Source organism: Homalodisca vitripennis, chromosome 7 (assembly GCF_021130785.1).
Source record: "Homalodisca vitripennis isolate AUS2020 chromosome 7, UT_GWSS_2.1, whole genome shotgun sequence".
Taxonomy (NCBI): Eukaryota; Metazoa; Arthropoda; class Insecta; order Hemiptera; family Cicadellidae; genus Homalodisca; species Homalodisca vitripennis.
In genome coordinates this window covers 14,360,619-14,384,135 of record NC_060213.1, presented here as the reverse complement: position 1 = coordinate 14,384,135, position 23,517 = coordinate 14,360,619, and positions in this window count along the sequence as shown.

Below are 23,517 nucleotides of genomic sequence, written 5' to 3'. Positions count from 1 at the left end.
TAGTAGCTCTTTTGACCGGATACAACATTCAACAAATTTAGAAAACAAATCCAACACAAACTCAACATAAGTTATTTTAACAACCTCCTCTTCCTACAGGCAATTCTCCTATCAAGTCAACTGAGATTATATCTTTCAATTTTTTAGGAATTATTGGTTGTAAAAATCCTATTGTGTGATTTAACAGTGAGGTGTGTTTGGCACATTTGACACAATTGACAACCTTTTTACTGATTCTTTACTTGAAAGTGTTCCATCTTAGGAAAAAACACACAATATTCCCTTAGTATTAAATAAATTTTCAAATGTCCCCCCAAATGGGGACCATATTTCAAATGTGTAAAATTGAATTAATTCTGATATTTTGGAATTGCTTTTGGTATACAGACATTTAAAAACCTATCACCATCCATTTAAATACTTTGCTTAAAAAAGTATTCCATTATTGGAATAACAAAATTGATCTTTTATTTGTTAGATCGTTAACCATCCAATTTAGTAAGAAATAAGGCCTTAGGCCCAATATTATATCATCACCTCCTTTGTTTTTTTCCTCCTATAATTTTCATGAACTTTGGTTTAATCTTCCTATCGGCCAACTTCAATTTCAATTTTATTTTGTAAAAAAAACCATTACCGAATTCCTTTTCAACTTGGATTTTTTATAATTTTTTCGTCCGTTTACTCTTTGAAGAGAATGTTCAGCGGGAAATATTTTGCCTTCCCGCTTGATGTACTCAATAGTGAAGATTGTTAATTCTTGTAATTGCCAAAAAAAAAAAAAAAAAAAAAACTCCACCTCAAAATTCTACCATGAGATAGCCTAACAGGTTTGTAGAGGAAAGAATAATGCCTTGTGAGTCGCTGAACGAACAATTACTTGGAATAAATGTCCCAATAATATAAGATTCGGAATTTTTTTACAAGCAAAGACCACTAGCCAATAATTCTTTTTCCTTGTTTATGACTATAATTTTTTTCTCTGTTGCCTAAAATGAAGTTCCTACTTGCAAAACACTTATCACTTCATGTTCCCCCCTGATCATTTAACTTGATAAAGAAATGGCTGACAACACTGATGTCCTGATGGCATCTCTGTACTTATAATAGAATGCCCTACTGCCAAATTTGGATGATGTAACATAACTGGAGCTCTAAAGAAAAGTTTCTTTTAATTTTCTCAAACAGATTTTTGTTTTGTCTTATCCCAAAACCATTTACTCTTTAGAATCCGTCAAAATGTCACCAAACCGAACCCGTCCAATTATCTGAATGGTTCTTCTGAAATTTTTCTGGTAATAATTACATAAACGCTAAAAAACGATTGCCAGTTTCTTTTAAGAGATCTTTGGTGGTTGGAAAATATCTTTATCTTTTCAAAACTTATATATCCTCCATCCATCTTGTATCCCATTCTTTACTAAGAACAAAAACCTAATAAAACTTTACTTCCTGTTTCTCAAAAAATCCTGATTTTTTAAGTTTAAACAGTCACTCCACACTCATGCAGTCTTTTCAGTACTCTAATCGAATATGATCTAAATGTTCCAAAAATAGTTCTGGATCGTAATTAGAATGTCACATCAACCGTAACAAGTTACGAAATTACTAAACTCATGGACCCAAAATTTTATCTTCATGCGCTTTTAGTAAAAAATGAGCCGTTGCTTAACATTACAAACCAAATTGGAGTAATCGCTTTAAATTGCAAATTCTTTCCGTATGAATGTGTGAAAGCTACAAATTTCTTTTTCCTAGATCTCTTTGATCGAGTTTGATCTGGGAAAAAAAAACCCTTGCGTTAAATTCTAATGATGATAAAAATATTTAAACTCCCATAAATTTTTTGAAAATATATCATCAGTTGGTTTCTGTAACTTTAGGTCTATCCGGAAACAAGATACGAATTTTAATTTCCTACTGTTCTAAGCACAATCTTTCTTATATATCTCCAAATCTTTCTTTACTACACTATTACTAAGGGATTAGAAAAATAAGGACTATTTGTCTCTTCTAATAATATTCTTGTTGTTTCAGTCTTTCTTCTAGTTCTTTCCTCTATGACTAGATTGTTCTTTTTACTGAACGGAACCGGATAAGACTTGCCAAGTATATGTGGACTTCCACTTTTTATTTTTATAAACATTCAAGCTTTTCGCCGTTGTCGATTAACCTTTGACACACCGCTGGTTGATACCGATAAAAAACTTCTTTATTTTCAAAAGGGGGGGGGGGGGGAGTTCACTACTCTTAATAATTCTAGTATCCTCATCCTTAATACTCACATTATCCTGCCTCTAATTCACTTAGTTCTGTCAACTAACCTCTGTGTTCAAATTGGCTTCTGATTCAGATTCATGTTCTGATTCTTAGTAAATTGTATTTGTTTCTATAGGGAAGCCTACTTAGATATTGGATCTGTGTTCAAAAAAATGGCTTTTTTAAATTTGCTTAAAGTAATTGATCTATTATCATTTTCATCTTTATACAAGTTAATTCTGGTTAATATGTATTATTCTTAACCCCCCACAAATTCTTCACCATTTTCTATACCACTAAATTGTAGCTCTTCTAGGATTATTTCACCGGTTCATGTCTATAGCATAAAGTAATGTGTTTAATCAACAGTTTAGTTAAACAGCCTTACGTGATTGCTGAATAAATGGTCACAACCAATGTAATCCAACTCACATTTTTTATGTCCTTGAACAATTAAAAAGGTTATTGGGACAACACTTGTTCACCCAATATTTACCTCCAGTCTTATTTGGAAACATCATTATTCTATTATATTGGACCTGACTCCTGTAACACCTACAATTGAACAGATTACTAATAACAGGATAGTCTCTGGAATGTTGTACTCCACTTGATTTTTATTTTCTTATAGAATTCATCTGACATTATACATGCTTGACTACCTGAATCTACTAAACACTTGTGTTTTACCCCCCCAATACCAATATCAATTTCTGGTAAAGACTGAACCCTATCACGCATTACTCAATCATTGTAGTTGCTTTCATCTAAAAAATCATCCGCTATATTTTGATCCATTATGATTTGATTCTGGTTACTTTGCACAACCCCTTTCAACTTTTCATTAGTTTGATTGAAAAACTCAATCAATGCTTTCTTTTTAAAAGTTTCAACCCATCAATATTTCAGATGAACCAAATCAGCAAATGTGTTTCCCCCAAAGTTGATGTTTTGTTCAAAATATTTTAAATTACACCCTAACTCATTGTGATCAACAAAAGTGTGGTGTGACATGATTAATTTTGATTGTATCCCCATTGTCTAATGCCCGTATGAACCTGTTAAATCTTTAACCTTTCCTCTGATACCAATGTCTTTGGCAACTTTCGGAATTGGAGGTAAGTCAAAATGATTAATTTCTTATTACAATTTATTAGGTATTCAACTAAATCTTTCATGTCAGTTTTCATTTGCTCAAGTGAATTATTTTTTTAGAATGTCATTTGTACCAATAAAAATCATTAGGTTTTCAGATAAACTTGATGAATGTATTTTTTACCTGCTCATATAATTGTTTAATCGTTTGACCCCCCACACAAAGTCCTATTGATGTTCTACCACCAGGGGTTTTAAACTGTATCCATTTGCAAAATTTTGTTTGATAGTCTACAAAACTGACTATCGCCTATCAATTCAAAGTTGTTTATTTTTGGTCTTTCGTCAAAATTTAAGTTCCGAGTTATTTCCCTGGAATTGTTGGTTGTCAATCTTGACCATTTTCATATTTCCCTAGGCCCATCAAAGTTTTCTGAATTGTTCCTATAGTTGTGTCCCCCCCGGTAATTAAGTCCACCCCTGTAATTTCCCCTACCTCGAAATGTTCTGAAACCCTCGGGTCTGTTGTATCCCCTATTATTTTCCCGATTCCTTTCAAAATGATTTCCCATTAGTGTGATTGGCCCTACCATTGTTGGTATGAGAAAATTGTGTGGTATTTACTGCCCTGTTCTCATGATTTGGCCTATACTGCTGTCCTTGGGTATTGTCATGAAAGTTTTGTGTTGGTCTTCCTGTGTATATTTTTTGTCTATTTCCATTTTCATGATTAGTGTTGTATGTATCCCCTGAAACTTTCTTTTTTGAAAGGCTTTACATAACTGAGCTGATTTTAATACTACTTCTAGTTCTTCCCTACCAGCAAGGGATTGTAGAATTGCCAGACTGGCACTTATGTGTGGCGGCAAATGTCGACAAATAAAGCCAACAAACGTAAGGTTATCCATCTGGTTGTCCAATTTCTTTGCTATGTCAAAATACCCAAGCACATAGTTTGCCAAATCGGTTTTACCTTCACAAAAATTCCCATTACCCATCAATTTGTTTTCAAAATCTTTTTGTTTAGTAATGCCCCAGAATCATCTTTTTGAAATCATTTTTAAATTGTTCAAAACTCTCCCATTTGTCAATGTTTCTCCGAGCCCACTCAAATGCTTCCCCCTTCAAGTATTTTACAATATACAAAAGTTTTGTTTCCCAGTGTTCTTGATTACTATTAGTAAATTTTTCAGCCAATTTCAAAAAAATTCATAGGGTGAGTCCTATCATTACCCTCATCAAACTCGGTCAAATAGAGTTCCGCCATAATATTACAAGCCGGTTGTTGATTAAGACCGCTACCCTCCATTTTTATGCTTTTCACAGTGGTCTGAACTTTGTTCGACTCAACTAGTAGGTCTGATTCCTCTTTTAAATTTGATTTAGATTTCTTCCACCGTTTAGGCCTACCTTAGTATTTTCACTCATCCCTACATAATCTTTTATGCTCAGTATCTCCGTTGCATGTGTAATCGATTTTATTTACTATCTCATCAACCCGAGAACTAATCTGTGAAACCTCTTGATCGAATTTTTGATTGACTTTAGCAATTTTAGTTTCAACTTCTTCCCCCACAACCTTAATTTCTCCCTTCAATTCACTTTGAACGTTCTCAATTTTTGTGTTTAATTTTTTGTTCAATTTGTGTCATGCCCGTTTGAACGTCATCCATTTTGCTATAAATATCGGTTTTTAGGTCATCCATCTTGTTATAAATATCGGTTTTTATCTCATCCATCTTGTTATTTAATCCATCAAATTTGTCATTAAGTTGTGTCATCAAAAACAACAATTGCTGATATGCATCAGTTCTATCTAGGCCTACCACCGTTTCAACATTATTCGCATTAGCCAAAGAGCTGTCTGATCTAGGCCTATTAGCTAGCTCCGCGAGTGTCATCTCACTACTACTGTCCGAATTGTCAATATTCTCCAAGTTTCTGATCCATCATTTTTAAATTTTGATTTAGTCTATTTCAAATTAGAAAAACCCCTACACAATTATTAAGCTAAACCACTTTTAGCTGCCCCACGTTGCTGGGTGCCATTTGTAACGGATACGTTTACATTAAAATAAATTGTAACAAGATAGGTTTTGTGAAAAATATATTAGCTTTAGACTCTTTGTCTCTACAGGGTCGTTTTACAATGGGTGCGGCGTAGGGCAGCTATGTGTGGTAAATGAAAATAAAATTTTGATAGAAACAAATTTTAAATTTATTTAATAAAAACTAAATACCTAATGAAACATAATTTTGATGAAATGAAATTATGGCTATGCTTAAAATAACATCCTACAACACAAAAATCCAATTAGCTTGAAATAATTTAATTAGAAAATACCCCTACTCCCTAGCAGTTAAAATTTAGAGTCTGATTAGTTAAAAATGTTTGATCAAAAAGGTTTAAATACTCTTAAACATATTCACCAAATCCCATGATGGCGACAACGGCGGTCCTCACAGATAATTGAAAAATTTAAATTTGGATCACATTGAAAAAAGACTGATTAATAATTGAAAAATTTTGAAAACTATTTCACAACGTACTACATCATCAAGAGGTCGAGGAAGAAGACTCTCTCTTTCCCAAACTCCGCGTCAGTAGCGCAGAGAAGGGAAAAGTGATACCCTTCAAAACGGAAATTTTCCGTTTTTTTCTGGTCGAAAAATGATCCGCTTTTACCTCTGGCTAACAACCCACTCGAATTCGGTGCGCAGAGAACGAGTTTGCGTTCCCGCGGGGTCGCTACCCTCCAATGAGAGTAATTCCTTACGTTAGCCCAATCGTGGCACGCGTTTTGCCGTGTTTACCTCTTTGTTCTTTGATGTTTGATGAAGAACTATCGAGTTTTATTAAATATGGGCCACTTTACCATTCGAGATTTATGTTTGAGGTTACAAAACTGTCAGTGACGGGCTATGTCACCATGCACAACTAAGCTTCATAATGAATTGAAATTTGATTATTCTCAAATATGAGAATGATAACATTAACTAAGCAATTAAATTGTCGGTCTGGATTCCTATTATTATTAATAGAAAAATATTATTTATTGTATTATATTATTCTCGAATTTATTATTAATTGTAAAAGTTGATTTAGGTTACAGGCTAGGCCTATACCCGTTACAACAGCCATCCACGTTCTCTATAAATCCCATTTAGCCGGGTTTGCTGGCGGGCCATATGTTGTTAATGATTGATGTCAAGGGTAACAGCCTTTAACACATAAAAAAAATATGAATAACGCTACCCGCCAGATATCACAGCGGCAAATGTTTATTAGTGTTCCCATATCGACCTACCCATTTATGTTTTCTATAAAGCCCATTTAGCCGAGATTTCTGGCAGGCTGTATGTTGTTGATGGTTAATGTCTAGGGTAACAGTCTGGGACATATAACACTGACATGAATAACGCTACCCGCCAGATATCACAGCGGCAAATGTTTATTAGTGTTCCCATATCGACCTACCCATTAATGTTCTCTATAAAGCCCATTTAGCCGAGATTTCTGGCAGGCTGTATGTTGTTGATGGTTAATGTCAAGGGTAACAGCCTTTAACACATAAAAAAATATGAATAACGCTACCCGCCAGATATCACAGCGGCAAATGTTTATTAGTGTTCCCATATCGACACAGCCATCCACGTTCTCTATAAATCCCATTTAGCCGAGTTTGCTGGCGGGCCATATGTTGTTAATGATTGATGTCAAGGGTAACAGCCTTTAACACATAAAAACAGACATGAATAACGCTAACCCCGCCAGATATCACAGTGGCAAATGTTTATTAGTGTTCCCATATCGACCTACCCATTAATGTTCTCTATAAAGCCCATTTAGCCGAGATTTCTGGCAGGCTGTATGTTGTTGATGGTTAATGTCTAGGGTAACAGTCTGGGACATATAACACTGACATGAATAACGCTACCCGCCAGATATCACAGTGGCAAATGTTTATTAGTGTTCCCATATCGACCTACCCATTAATGTTCTCTATAAAGCCCATTTAGCCGAGATTTCTGGCAGGCTGTATGTTGTTGATGGTTAATGTCTAGGGTAACAGTCTGGGACATATAACACTGACATGAATAACGCTACCCGCCAGATATCACAGCGGCAAATGTTTATTAGTGTTCCCATATCGACCTACCCATTCACGTTCTCTATAAAGCCCATTTAGCCGAGTTTTCTGGCAGGCCATATGTTGTTGATGGTTAATGTCAAGGGTAACAGTCTGGGACATATAACACTGACATGAAATAACGCTACCCGCCAGATATCACAGCGGCAAATGTTTATTAGTGTTCCCATATCGACCTACCCATTCACGTTCTCTATAAAAGGCCATTTAGACGAGTTTGCTGGCGGGCCATATGTTGTTCATGATTGATGTCAAGGATAACAGCCTGGGACATATACCACCGCTATGGATAAGGTTTCCCGCCAGATATGAGAGCAGCAAAGGTTTATTAGCATTCCCATATCGTCAAAGCCATTTATGTTCTCTATAAAGTCCATTTAGCCAACCTTTCTGGCTGGACCTATGTCGTTGTTTGCTGATGTCAAGGGTAACATCCTGGGACATATATAACCGCTATGGATAACGTTGACCGCCAGATATCACACCAACAAAGGTTTATTGGTGTTTCCATATCTACTCAGCCATTCACGTTCTCTATAAAACCCATTTAGCCGAGTTTGCTGGCGGGCCATATGTTACGTTGTTAAGGATTTCCTGAAAATTGTAATAGATGATGTCACATAACATGATAACTATTGGTAGGGTACAAATTAAAGTACTACTGATGTATTGTTCTGGTTAATACATTGTCAACAACTGCTCTGTGTTTCATGTCAAAATGTGGTCTCTAAACTTGTGAGGCAACTGTGTCAGTAGTGTTGTGGAGAGTCGCTTGACGGTCATTAAACGTAGGATATCCTGGAAACTTGTAATAGAGGATGTCACATAACATGATAACTATTGGTAGGGTACAAATTAAAGTACTACTGATGTATTGTTCTGGTTAATACATTGTCAACAACTGCTCTGTGTTTTCATGTCAAATGTGGTCTCTAAACTTGTGAGGCAACTGTGTCAGTAGTGTTGTGGAGAGTCGCTTGACGGTCATTAAACGTAGGATATCCTGGAAACTTGTAATAGAGGATGTCACATAACATGATAACTATTGGTAGGGTACAAATTAAAAGTACTACTGATGTATTGTTCTGGTTAATACATTGTCAACAACTGCTCTGTGTTTCATGTCAAATGTGGTCTCTAAACTTGTGAGGCAACTGTGTCAGTAGTGTTGTGGAGAGTCGCTTGACGGTCATTAAACGTAGGATATCCTGGAAACTTGTAATAGAGGATGTCACATAACGTGATAACTATAGTTAGGGTACAAATTAAAGTACTACTGATGTATTGTTCTCGTTAATACATTGTCAACAACTGCTCTGTGTTTCATGTCAAATGTGGTCTCTAAACCTGTGAGGTAACTGTGTCAGTAGTGTTGTGGAGAGTCGCTTGACGGTCATTAAACACAGGATTTCCTGGAAACTTGTAATAGAGGATGTTACATAACGTGATAACTATCGGTAAGATACATTTAAAAAGTGCAAGCAATTTTTTTTTTCGCTATTATATTGTAATCAACCGAAGGGGAATTACCACCCGTCACGTGTACGTTACCATAGAGAAGTGCAAGACCATATACTCCGCGCCAAAAAGAGTGATCTGGACCTGAACGCGTGACAGATCCAAGATCCGAACGGCTAGATAGGTGCGAGCCCTCTGGGCGTAAGCAAAACTTAGGCCTAGCCCGAAGTTTAAAGCGATAAGCGGTTTCCAGGCTAGAATCCTAAGAGTAGAGGAGGTTTTTTAGTGGGTATTCTATGTAAGTAGGACTCCCACACTACAGGCTGGCGACCTGTGTGCGCAAAAGAATTTTCCTGCCTCTCCCTAAAAAAAACGTAGGCAAGTGCAGGAAAGTACAACTCTACTCAATGCTTATCTAAAACCAAACAATGAATCACTGATCTCAACTTCTTGAACATTTCTATGCCAAGCAAAAAAGTGCTATATAGGGAAAAATATGACCTAATCCTATAAGTCAAAATTTCAAATAGACTTTCCTATCCTATATAGTTTACAAACAGTGGGTTTCTCTACGCCGGTGATGGAGATATACATTACAGTTTAACAGGAAGATACTATTAATTGCGCAAAGTAATTTTGTTTATAAAAGTCTATGAATTCACTTTCTTTGCAGTAAAGTATTTCGATAACCTTTTTAAAAAAAGTCACTAAATATGCCCAATGAAGTAGAAAATTATTGATATAATAAATATTAAACGCAAAGTAGAAAAAAAGTACTTGGCAGATTTATTTAAAACATTAAATGCAAATTTAAAGTTAGAAATAAACATTTCTTGATTCAGAAAAAATATCATAATAATTAGAATATTTAGAATGGAATATTTATTTATTTCCATTTTTTACATACAATATATACATTAGAAATATCGGAACAAAAAATAACCATCTAATCTTCAGTAGGCGATGGTTATGGAAATTAACAGAAACATGTACTTATAAAATAAATTATACTATGGGAAAAAAACATTAAAACTACAACTTAATTATTAGTCTTCCAAACATTACACTAGAACTGGCGGCTTCTGTAGCGCGTGAACACAATATACTATTCACCTAATACATTTCTTCAAAATAAAGTTAAAAAATAACTAAAATTAAAAAGAAAAAATATAATATAGTAGCAGCAAAATATAACAATACAGTATACTCATTAACAAACCATGATTCAACTAAAAATAGTAAAATAAACAGGTGTCCATAATTATAATATATGTACAAATATAAAATTATGTCAAGATTGAAAAAAGAAAATTTAAATTTTCAACACTATGAAGCCAATCTTTAATACTTTTTGAAAATAAACTGAACTATTTTTTTTTTTTATCAGGCAACAGGTTAAAAATTTTAAATGTAACGTAGAGATGTACATTTACTCACTCTTCGAGGTTAAGTGGTAGAGAGGACTTTATAGTCCTAACTTCGCCTCTAATAAAGACATTTTTCATTTCATTTCATTTCATTTCATAAATAAATTAATTCATAAAGTAATATGAAAGGAAATTGAATATAAATATCCATTTTAAGCATATATTATATGCTTCAAAGTGAAAATCAAAACACGTCTGCCGATTACGAAGTGAAGTTTACAGGAGAATGTTAACGGTGCTCAATATACTTACAAACAACTTTGCTGCAAAAGTGGTCACAAGAGGTAATTTATTTCAGGTAAATTGCCTTTGTGAAAGTGCTTTAAACAATATTCCTGCCACTCCTTCCAATAGAACTTATAAAACTTCTTGCTTTTGATCTCTTTTTTGTTTAATATCATAAAACTTTATGCACGTCTAGATTTATTAGTTATTTAAAAATTAAATACATTTTAATAGAACAAATGTGTAACAGGTCTGGAATATAAAGTTCATTCGTGAAGTTAAACGTAGCTATAGAGAGTGGGATGGAAAATAATTCGTACCATTTAAGTTCTCGTTTGTTGCAATAAAAGTCTTTTTGTATATGTGATAATAATGAAACCTAGTTAATTTTTAAAACAAAAGTTTATATTAAAGTATGACTCTGTTTTATAAACCTAAGTACTGTCAGAATTTTGGTCTTCATAAAAATTGTTACATCAAGAAGTCTTTACTGAAATGTATAATGCTCTTATTAAAGAAGTATCGTATAACAAACAGTTAAACAGAAATGCAAAATTTTCTAAAAGCTTTAGAACAAGTAATGTTCTACACAAGCTTTGGCTGAGTATGTCCAATTAGTAGGGGTCCGAATTATTGTTTGTAAAATAGTCACAAATCTCTTGTAAACTACGCTGAATCTCATCCTGAGCTAATATTTGTTACATCGTATGTTCTTTCCATTTTTTATTAATATCTATCTGATCTAAGCGCCCAATTAAAATTTAAAAAATAGAAAAATATTAATAGAAAAAGACTTAGACCTAGTGGCTCCGCCATCAAGGTCAGGTCGGCCCCAACAACGGACTTGGCCATTTCATTTCAGAACATTCATATACATTTTCTTAAAGAAGCGTTAAGAATTATAACTGAATAACAGAGAAATTGTACATTTAAATATTATAACAGGTGAATTAGAAATCTACAATCATAATTATAGTTACATACAAAGTAAAATAATTATACTCTGGAAAATTAAATAATTGCTTTAATGTTAACATTTATATGATTGTATCGAATAATATTACTTGTACTTATTTAATTTTCTTTTATTACCCAATGGTAAAAAGCATTTTGTGGTTGTATGAAACATAGTTTAATAGTTTACTCTTATTTAACGACCGTACAGATGGATATAAATATAGCATATCTCAGTAAAATCATGCCCAATAAATCTGATAGAACATTTTTCTCAGCCACAGATCTGGAACGGAATTAATGGACCGTATTACAGTGAAGTGATACACTACTTTCACAGAGCTCTAAATAAGGAGAAAGGTACACCTACACTTTTTAAGCTTACATTGAAACAATATATTAGCTTCAATTACATTAACATCATACTTAAAGAAATTATTATCTTAATGAAAAAAGCAGAATCCAACTAGGTTATAGCCAGTCCACTTATACATCTTAGTGGTGGGAGTGCTACTGTAAGATTTATTGTACGAATTTAAAAACCTACTTAATTATCCATGGTACAGTACGCGCGCTGAAGGTTCGGCTCCGTGTCAACCGAGCAGACTATGGCGGGGGGACGGGTGGATTGCCCGATATAACAACTGTTCTGCAGACATCCGCCAATGTTTGGCCCGCTGCAGTCTGAATATTTATTGTCCCTGTTCTCAGGATTCTTTATACATCAGTGTTTCGTATTCATTCATCTGTCATAAAATTAGTGTATAAGCAATACACCCCAAAACACTTTCTATTCGAATATAATACAATGAAATTCAACATAATTTCATTAAAGTTTAAACTTTTAGTTTATCATAGATCACCACTATGGCCTAAAGTGTTTTTTTTTTTAGAAATAAACTATTGCAATGTGATTCAATGTTAAACTTTCAAATGGTATTGCCGTGTTGCATTTACGTGAATGGGCCATAAACTGTAGGGCAGCGGTGTCGGTGATGCATTCCACTTCAGACTAAGTTACGGCTAACCTAAACTATGTATCTGAAAAAAGTTAAATCTAAAATTAAATTCAGTTCATTCAGAAAAACTTTCCCGCTGGTGAAAGTTTCCTGACCAAATAATAAAAAAAATCCTCATATACAAACTTTTTTGTATCACAATTTTGGCACAGTTAATTTTAAAATATATTTTATTGAAGAAAAGTAATAAAACATTGAAACTTAATACATCCATTAGCATTGGCATACACAGGAAAATAGATATGCGAAGTTTCAGAATTTTATTTGTACAGGAAGTTGGTCTAAACATAAGTTGATTGTCGAGCGAGAATTAAACATTGCCGTCCATGACGGATCATTGGAGAGTCAATGTTTTTATTTGGTTAGTAGGGCAACGACAGGGCCGAACCTTCAGCGCGCGTACTGTACAACACTTCTGCAACCTATTAGCAAATTTAAGTTTAGCTACGTTTTCTTTAGAGAAAAAAAAAGAAGATAAGGGATTAATGAGTGCTGAGGGACTAAGGGCTAAGGGACTAAGGACTAAGGGGCTAATAATATATTACTAAAAGATTAGACACAATGTGCTTTACCTGTTGCTCTACAAACATCACATATAAGATGTATCAATCATATGAGTGTATTACTAAGATATGCATGTTAACATTACTAACTGGAGATGTTATTAAACACGTATAACATAGAATTTTATCTCCTGTTGATCTACACTCAGCAAATATAAGATGTATCAATAATATGAGTGTATTACTAAGATATGCATGTTAACATTACTAACTGGAGGTTTTACCAATCACGTATGACATAGAATTTTATTTCCTGTTGCTCTACACCCGGCACATATAAGATGTATCAATAATATGAGTATATTACTAAGATATGCATGTTAACATTACTAACTGGAGGTTTTAACAATCACGTATGACATAGAACGTTATCTCATGTTGCTCTACACACGGCACATGTATAGAAGGTATCCATCATATGAGTGTATTACTAATAAGTGGATGTAAACATTACTAACTGGAGGTTTTACCAATCACGTATGACATAGAATTTTATTTCCTGTTGCTCTACACTCGGCACATATAAGATGTATCAATAATATGAGTGTATTACTAAGATATGCATGTTAACATTATTGACTGGAGATTTTATCAAACACGTTTAACATAGAATGTTATCTTATGTTGCTCTACACTCAGCACATATAAGATGTATCAATAATATGAGTGTATTACTAAGAAGTGAATGTAAACATTACTAACTGGAGGTTTTATCAAACATGTATAAAATAGAATTTTATCTCCTGTTACTTTACACACGGCACATATAAGATGTATCAATCAATATAAGTGTATTATTAAGAAATGCATGTTAACAGTACTAACTGGAGACTTTATCAAACACGTTTAAAATAGAATGTTATCTTATGTTGCTCTACACTCAGCACATATAAGATGTATCAATAATATGAGTGTATTACTAAGATATGCATGTTAACATTATTGACTGGAGATTTTATCAAACACGTTTAAAATAGAATGTTATCTTATGTTGCTCTACACTCAGCACATATAAGATGTATCAATAATATGAGTGTATTACTAAGATATGCATGTTAACATTATTGACTGGAGATTTTATCAAACACGTTTAAAATAGAATGTTATCTTATGTTGCTCTACACTCAGCACATATAAGATGTATCAATAATATGAGTGTATTACTAAGATATGCATGTTAACATTATTGACTGGAGATTTTATCAAACACGTTTAAAATAGAATGTTATCTTATGTTGCTCTAACACTCAGCACATATAAGAATGTATCAATAATATGAGTGTATTACTAAGATATGCATGTTTAACATTATTGACTGGAGATTTTTATCAAACACGTTTAAAATAGAATGTTATCTTATGTTGCTCTACACTCAGCACATATAAGATGTATCAATAATATGAGTGTATTACTAAGATATGCATGTTAACATTATTGACTGGAGATTTTATCAAACACGTTTAAAAAAGAATGTATATCTTATGTTGCTCTACACTCAGCACATATAAGATGTATCAATAATATGAGTGTATTACTAAGATATGCATGTTAACATTATTGACTGAGAGATTTTATCAAAACACGTTTAAAATAGAATGTTTATCTTATGTTGCTCTACACTCAGCACATATAAGATGTATCAATAATATGAGTGTATTACTAAGATATGCATGTTAACATTATTGACTGGAGATTTTTAATCAAACACGTATAAATAGAATGTTATCTTATGTTGCTCTACACTCAGCACATATAAGAATGTATCAATAATATGAGTGCATTATTAAGAAATGCATGTTAACATTATTGACTGGAGATTTTATCAAACACGTTTAAAATAGAATGTTATCTTATGTTGCTCTACACTCAGCACATATAAGATGGTATCAATAAATATGAGTGTATTACTAAGAAGTGAATGTAAACATTACTAACTGGAGGTTTTATCAAACATGTATAACATAAAATGTTATCTCCTGTTGATCTACACACGTTACATACAAGATATATCAATCACATGATGCATTTACTAATAAATTCATGTTAAACATTACTAACTGGAGACTTTATCAAACATGTATAACATAGAATGTGTATCTCCTGTTACTTTACACACGGCACATATAAGAATGTATCAACAATATATGAATGTATTACTAAGAAGTGAATGTAAACATTACTAACTGGGGGTGTTTTATCAAACACGTATAACATAGAATGTGTATCTCCTGTTGCTCTACACACGGCACATATGAGAAGTATCCATGATATGAGTGTATTACTAATAAGTGGATGTAAACATTACTAACTGGGGGTTTTATCAAACACGTATAACATAGAATTTGTATCTCCTGTTGCTCTACACACGGCACATATGAGAAGTATCCATTGATATGAGTGTATTACTAATAAGTGGATGTAAACATTACTAACTGGGGGTTTTATCAAACACGTATAACATAGAATGTGTATCTCCTGTTGCTCTACACACACGGCACATATGAGAAGTATCCATGATATGAGTGTATTACAATAAGTGGATGTAAATATTACTAACTGGGGTTTTATCAAACACGTATAACATAGAATTTGTATCTCCTGTTGCTCTACACACGGCACACATATGAGAAGTATCCATGATATGAGTGTATTACTAAGAAGTGGATGTAAACATTACTAACTGGGGGTTTTATCAAAACACGTATAACATAGAATTTGTATCTCCTGTTGCTCCACACACGGCACATATGAGAAGTATCCATGATATGAGTGTATTACTAATAAGTGGATGTAAACATTACTAACTGGGGGTTTTTATCAAACACGTATAACATAGAATGTATCTTCCTGTTGCTCTACACACGGCACATATGAGAAGTATCCCATGATATGAGTGTGTTACTAATAAGTGGATGTAAACATTACTAACTGGGGGTTTTATCAAACACGTATAACATAGAATTGTATCTCCTGTTGCTCTACACACGGCACATATGAGAAGTATCCATGATATGAGTGTATTACTAATAAGTGGATGTAAACATTACTAACTGGGGGTTTTATCAAACACGTATAACATAGAATGTGTATCTCCTGTTACTCTACACTCGGCACATATAAAATGTATCAATAATATGAATGTATTACTAAGAAGTGAATGTAAACATTACTAACTGGGGGTTTTATCAACACGTATAACATAGAATTTTATCTCCTGTTGCTCTACACACACGGCACATATGAGAAGTATCCATGATATGAGTGTATTACTAATAAGTGGATGTAAACATTACTAACTGGGGGTTTTATCAAACACGTATAACATAGAATTTTATCTCCTGTTGCTCTACACACGGCACATATGAGAAGTATCCATGATATGAGTGTATTACTAATAAGTGGATGTAAACATTACTAACTGGGGGTTTTATCAAACACGTATAACATAGAATTGTATCTCCTGTTGCTCTACACACGGCACATATGAGAAGTATCCATGATATGAGTGTATTACTAATAAGTGGATGTAAAACATTACTAACTGGGGGTTTTATCAAACACGTATAACATAGAATGTGTATCTCCTGTTGCTCTACACACGGCACATATGAGAAAGTATCCATGATATGAGTGTATTACTAATAAGTGGATGTAAACATTACTAACTGGGGGTTTTATCAAACACACGTATAACATAGAATGTGTATCTCCTGTTGCTCTACACACGGCACATATGAGAAGTATCCATGATATGAGTGTATTACTAATAAGTGGATGTAAACATTACTAACTGGGGGTTTTATCAAACACGTATAACATAGAATGTGTATCTCCTGTTACTCTACACACGGCACATATAAAATGTATCAATAATATGAATGTATTACTAAGAAGTGAATGTAAACATTACTAACTGGGGGTTTTATCAAACACGTATAACATAGAATTTTATCTCCTGTTGCTCTAACACACGGCAGCACATATGAGAAGTATCCATGATATGAGTGTATTACTAATAAGTGGATGTAAACATTACTAACTGGGGGTTTTATCAAACACGTATAACATAGCATTTTAATCTCCTGTTTGCTCTACACACGGCACATATGAGAAATATCCATGATATGAGTGTATTACAAATAAGGTGGATGTAAACATTACTAACTGGGGGTTTTATCAAACACGTATAACATAGAATGTGTATCTCCTGTTGCTCTACACACGGCACATATGAGAAGTATCCATGATATGAGTGTATTACTAATAAGTGGATGTAAACATTACTAACTGGGGGTTTTATCAAACACGTTATAACATAGAATTTTATCTCCTGTTGCTCTACACACACGGCACATATGAGAAGTATCCATGATATGAGTGTATTACTAATAAGTGGATGTAAACATTACTAACTGGGGGTTTTATCAAACACGTATAACATCCTTTGTTTGAAGGTTTATTTTTGACGATGGAAGGATTGTGAAGGAAACAGGATTTTTTCCGGACATTTGCCATCGTTAAGTTAATGAAACAAGAAAACAGTAACACTACGTTTCGAGATCTGCAATCTGATCTTTCTTCAGGTAAAGAACTAACCTAATACATAATTACAAACTAGGTAAAATAAACAATATCTTACTAAAGCGTTGTGGCACGCCTGAGTCAGGAATCACAACCTACATGTTGTATGTCAACTTCACTAACACTAAAGACATGCACTTAATAAAAAAACTATAAAAAACACCAATCATGGGGGTAAACTAAACTACGGAATACAGGTCACAATATGTCTTCACTCGTTGCTACTAACCATTTACGACTGACCAGAGGGGTTAGCCAATGGTAATCGTATACGGCCGGCTAAAACAAGATGGCGGAAATACAAAGGGAAGGGGAACAGGAAGGGCCCTTTCGTTATTATTTGGTTCATGCGAGATGAACTTCTAAAAACCATATTTGTGACTCCGCATTGGTTTATTTGCAAATATCCGATCACGTTTGATACTTTTGGTATTCTCTTTAGTTCATTTTTTATGAATTGGCAACCAAAGCGGCCTAATCTCCGACTGATGGTTGACTGATTGGTTGGTCTGCCAATTTAATGTATGTTGCCTCAATTAATTTCCTTTTGAAGAAATGTGGTTCCCGATGTATTATGTGGGCTTCATCCCAATTCATATGATGGTCTTCGGACCAACAATGGTGTGCAATTTTTGACTTTTCTGTGAAACCCTTTCTCGTGTTTTCTTTGTGTTCTTTTATCCTTATGTTTAGTGGTCTTTTTTGTCTCGCCTATGTATTCCCTATTGCAGCTACATTTTATACTGTAAACACAGTTTTTGGAATCCTGTGTGCCATTTTTTGGTTTTGTTTTATAGATACAATAGTGTTTGCACGTAATAGATACAAAGGTGTTGCACGTATAACATAGAATTTTATCTCCTGTTGCTCTACACACGGCACATATGAGAAGTATCCATGATATGAGTGTATTACTAAATAAGTGGATGTAAACATTACTAACTGGGGGTTTTATCAAACACGTATAACATAGAATGTGTATCTCCTGTTACTCTACACTCGGCACATATAAAATGTATCAATAATATGAATGTATTACTAAGAAGTGAATGTAAACATTACTAACTGGGGGTTTTATCAAACACGTATAACATAGAATGTGTATCTCCTGTTGCTCTACACACGGCACATATGAGAAAGTATCCATGATATGAGTGTATTACTAATAAGTGGATGTAAACATTACTAACTGGGGGTTTTTATCAAACACGTATAACATAGAATGTGTATCTCCTGTTACTCTACACACGGCACATATAAGAAGTATCAATAATATGAGTGTATTACTAATAAGTGGATGTAAACATTACTAACTGGGGGTTTTATCAAACACGTATAACATAGAATTTGTATCTCCTGTTGCTCTACACACGGCACATATGAGAAGTATCAATGATATGAGTGTATTACTAAGAAGTGAATGTAAACATTACTAACTGGGGGTTTTATCAAACACGTATAAACATAGAATTTTATCTCCTGTTGCTCTACACACGGCACATATAAAATGTATCCATGATATGAATGTATTACTAATAAGTGAATGTAAACATTACTAACTGGGGTTTTATCAAACACGTATAACATAGAATGTGTATCTCCTGTTGCTCTACACACGGCACATATGAGAAGTATCCATGATATGAGTGTATTACTAATAAGTGGATGTAAACATTACTAACTGGGGGTTTTATCAAACACGTATAACATAGAATGTGTATCTCATGTTGCTCTACACACGGCACATATGAGAAGTATCCATCATATGAGTGTATTACTAATAAGTGTATGTAAACATTACTAACTGGGGGTTTTATCAAACACGTATAACATAGAATTTTATCTCATGTTGCTCTACACACGGCACATATGAGAAGTATCCATGATATGAGTGTATTACTAATAAGTGGATGTAAACATTACTAACTGGGGGTTTTATCAAACACGTATAACATAGAATTTTATCTCCTGTTGCTCTACACACGGCACATATGAGAAGTATCCATGATATGAGTGTATTACTAATAAGTGGATGTAAACATTACTAACTGGGGGTTTTATCAAACACGTATAACATAGAATTTTATCTCCTGTTGCTCTACACACGTTACGTACAAGATGTATCAATCATATGAGTGCATTAATAATAAATGCATGGAAAAATTACTAACGGGAGGTTTTACCAAAGACGTATACCATAGAATTGGATCTCCTGTTGCTCTACACACGGCACATATAAGATGTATCAATCATATGAGTGTATTACTAAGGAATGCATGTTAACATGACTGACTGGATATTTTATCAAACAATTATATAATAGAATGTGTTTCTCTTGTTGATCGACACAGAATCTATATAAGTTCTTGAATTTATATTAGTACAGAATGAGAAGTTGATGGACAATATTTGCAAAATTTTTCATACATTTATTTGTTCTGAGGATATGACAAAATGTCTTAATCCTGTTGTTAAACACTCAGCATATATAAGTTGTAGCAATCATATGTGTGTATTAATAGCTAATGCAGGTTAAAATTGCATAGTAGTCAGTTGCCTTACATAATACCAATGTGTGTCTAATTAGCTACTCACCACCACGGACAAAGTAGTGCGGTCAATTGAATGTGTTTCCCGCAAGACAGTGACAGACTCAGATGCGTTACATGATACCAATATGATTAATTAGATACTCACCACCACGGACCAAACGGTGTGGTCAACTCGATTACGGCTATCTTATGTTCCAGGCTAATGATATTGTTTCCCCCAAGACAGTGACAGACTCAGATGCGTTACATGATACCAATGTGTTTAATTAGATACTCACCACCACGGACCAAACGGTGTAGACAACTCGATTACGGCTATCTTATGTTCCAGGCTAATGATATTGTTTCCCCCAAGACAGTGACAGACTCAGATGCGTTACATGATACCAATGTGTTTAATTAGATACTCACCACCACGGACCAAATGGTGTGGTCAACTCGATTACGGCTATCTTATGTTCCAGACTAATGATATTGTTTCCCCGCAAGACAGTGACAGACTCAGATGCGTTACATGATACCAATGTGATTAATTAGATACTCACCACCACGGACCAAATGGTGTGGTCAACTCGATTACGGCTATCTTATGTTCCAGACTAATGATATTGTTTTCCCCCAAGACAGTGACAGACTCAGATGCGTTACATGATACCAATGTGTGTCCAATTAGATACTCACCACCACGGACCAAATGGTGTGGTCAACTCGATTACGGCTATCTTATGTTCCAGACTAATGATATTGTTTCCCGCAAGAGAGTGACAGGCTCAGATGCTTTACATTTTACCAATGTGTGTCTAATTAGCTACTCACCACCACGGACAAAGTAGTGCGGTCAATTGAATTTGTTTCCCCCAAGACAGTGACAGACTCAGATGCGTTACATGATACCAATTTGATTAAGTAGATATTCACCACCACGGACCAAATGGTGTGGTCAACTCGATTACGGCTATCTTATGTTCCAGACTAATGATATTGTTTCCCCCAAGACAGTGACAGACTCAGATGCGTTACATGATACCAATGTGATTAATTAGATACTCACCACCACGGACCAAATGGTGTGGTCAACTCGATTACGGCTATCTTATGTTCCAGACTAATGATATTGTTTCCCGCAAGAGAGTGACAGGCTCAGATGCTTTACATTTTACCAATGTGTGTCTAATTAGCTACTCACCACCACGGACAAAGTAGTGCGGTAAATTGAATTTGTTTCCCCCAAGACAGTGACAGACTCAGATGCGTTACATGATACCAATTTGATTAAGTAGATATTCACCACCACGGACCAAATGGTGTGGACAACTCGATTACGGCTATCTTATGTTCCAGACTAATGATATTGTTTCCCGCAAGAGAGTGACTGTCCCAGATACCGTACATGATACCAATGTGTTTCTAATTAGGTACTCAACACCCGGACTAAATACTGTGGTCAACTTGATTGTGGCTGTATTGTTTACAAGTCTCATGATATTGTTTCCCGCAAGAGAGCGACAGTCCCGGATGCCTTAAATGATACCAATGTGTTTCAAATTAGGTATTCACCTCCACGGACCGAATAGTGTGGTTTAATCGATTGCGGCTATCTTATGTTCCCGGTTAATTTGTTTTTTTTCCCGCAAGAGAGTGACAGTCCTACATGGCTTACACGATCCCAATGTGTGTCAAATTAGGTACCCACTACCACAGACCAATTAGTAAGGTCAACTCGATTGTGGCTGTGTTGTGTACAAGTCTTATAATATTGTTTCACGCAAGAGAGTGACAGTCCCGGATGCTTTACATGATACCAATGTGTTTCTAATTAGGTAATTACTACCTCGAACCAAATGGTGTGGTCAACTCGATTACAGCTATCTTATACTCCAGACTAATGATATTGTTTCCCGCAAGAGATTGACAGTCCCAGATGTCGTACATGATACCAATGTGTTTCTAATTAGGTACTCACCACCCGGACCAAATACTGTGGTCAAATGGATTGTGGCTGTGTTGTTTACAAGTCCAATGATATTGTTTCCCGCAAGAGAGTGACAGTCCCAGGTGTCGTATCTGATACCAATGTGTGTCCAGTTAGTTACTCACCACTACGGACCAAATAGTGTGGTCAACTGGATTGCGGCTATCTTATGTTCCAGACTAATGACATTGTTTCCCGCAAGAGATTGACAGACCCAGGTTCTGTACATGATACCAATTTGTGTCCAATCAGTCACTCTCTACTACTATCGATATAGTTTTCATATTTGGTTACAATCTGTTTCAACCTGGAGTGCCAGCACAGCACACATTGTGTAGTAAACTCGGTTGTGCATGTCATGTTAATAAAATGCATTGTATATTATATATCTAATTCTATTGATTCCCAGCAGGAGTTTGATAGTCCCATGTGGCGTACTAGCAATAATTCATGACTAATCACTCGCTCTTTACCACACGAATAAATATAAAGCACTTTTGAGTGTGGCTGCCTTATTTTAAGATCTAGTGTTATTGCTCTCTGCATAAGAGCGGCATAGCTGAAGTGCCGTATCCATTGGTAATTCATAGGTAATATTTTTATCTCACCACTGCACAACAACAAATACTCTAATTTGTTTATTAGTTTTTAGTTTACTGCTATAGTCTCTCCTAAGAGTGGAACACACAGTGGTGTTGTTTTTTTTTTTTCTGATATTTTATGTACAATATATTGTTTTTTAATAACAACATAACCAAAACGAATATCACCTTTTAAAAACAGCAATAAATGTACATAAGTAATAACAGTAACAATGACTAAGTAATGACGACGATGATAGTAATAACAAATATTTGTTTTAACTGATAATAGCATCCTCATAACAATAGAAATGTTTTAACAATACTAATAAACAAGTTAACATCAAATACTAAAAAATATGTCCAGTCCGTGCTCCTTTATGGGACAGAGGTGTGGGCAGACGCTTTTATCAAGGAATTTTATAGGTTGCGACTCGCCCGGGTTCAGCGTCAAGCTGCCCTCCGGGTTTTTTTTCCGCCCATAAAACAGTATCCGAGCCTGCCGTCCTGGTGGTTGCCGCAGTCATCCCTGTTAAGCTCTTGGCAGGGGAGAGGAAGGCGATTTATCAGAGACAAGGCGAGATCGGCAAGGACGCAGCAAGATCCGAAGAGCGTGCCCCGAACCTTCCAGCAGTGGCAACATAGCACGAAACCCGAGGACGATGCACTGCGCGACTCAT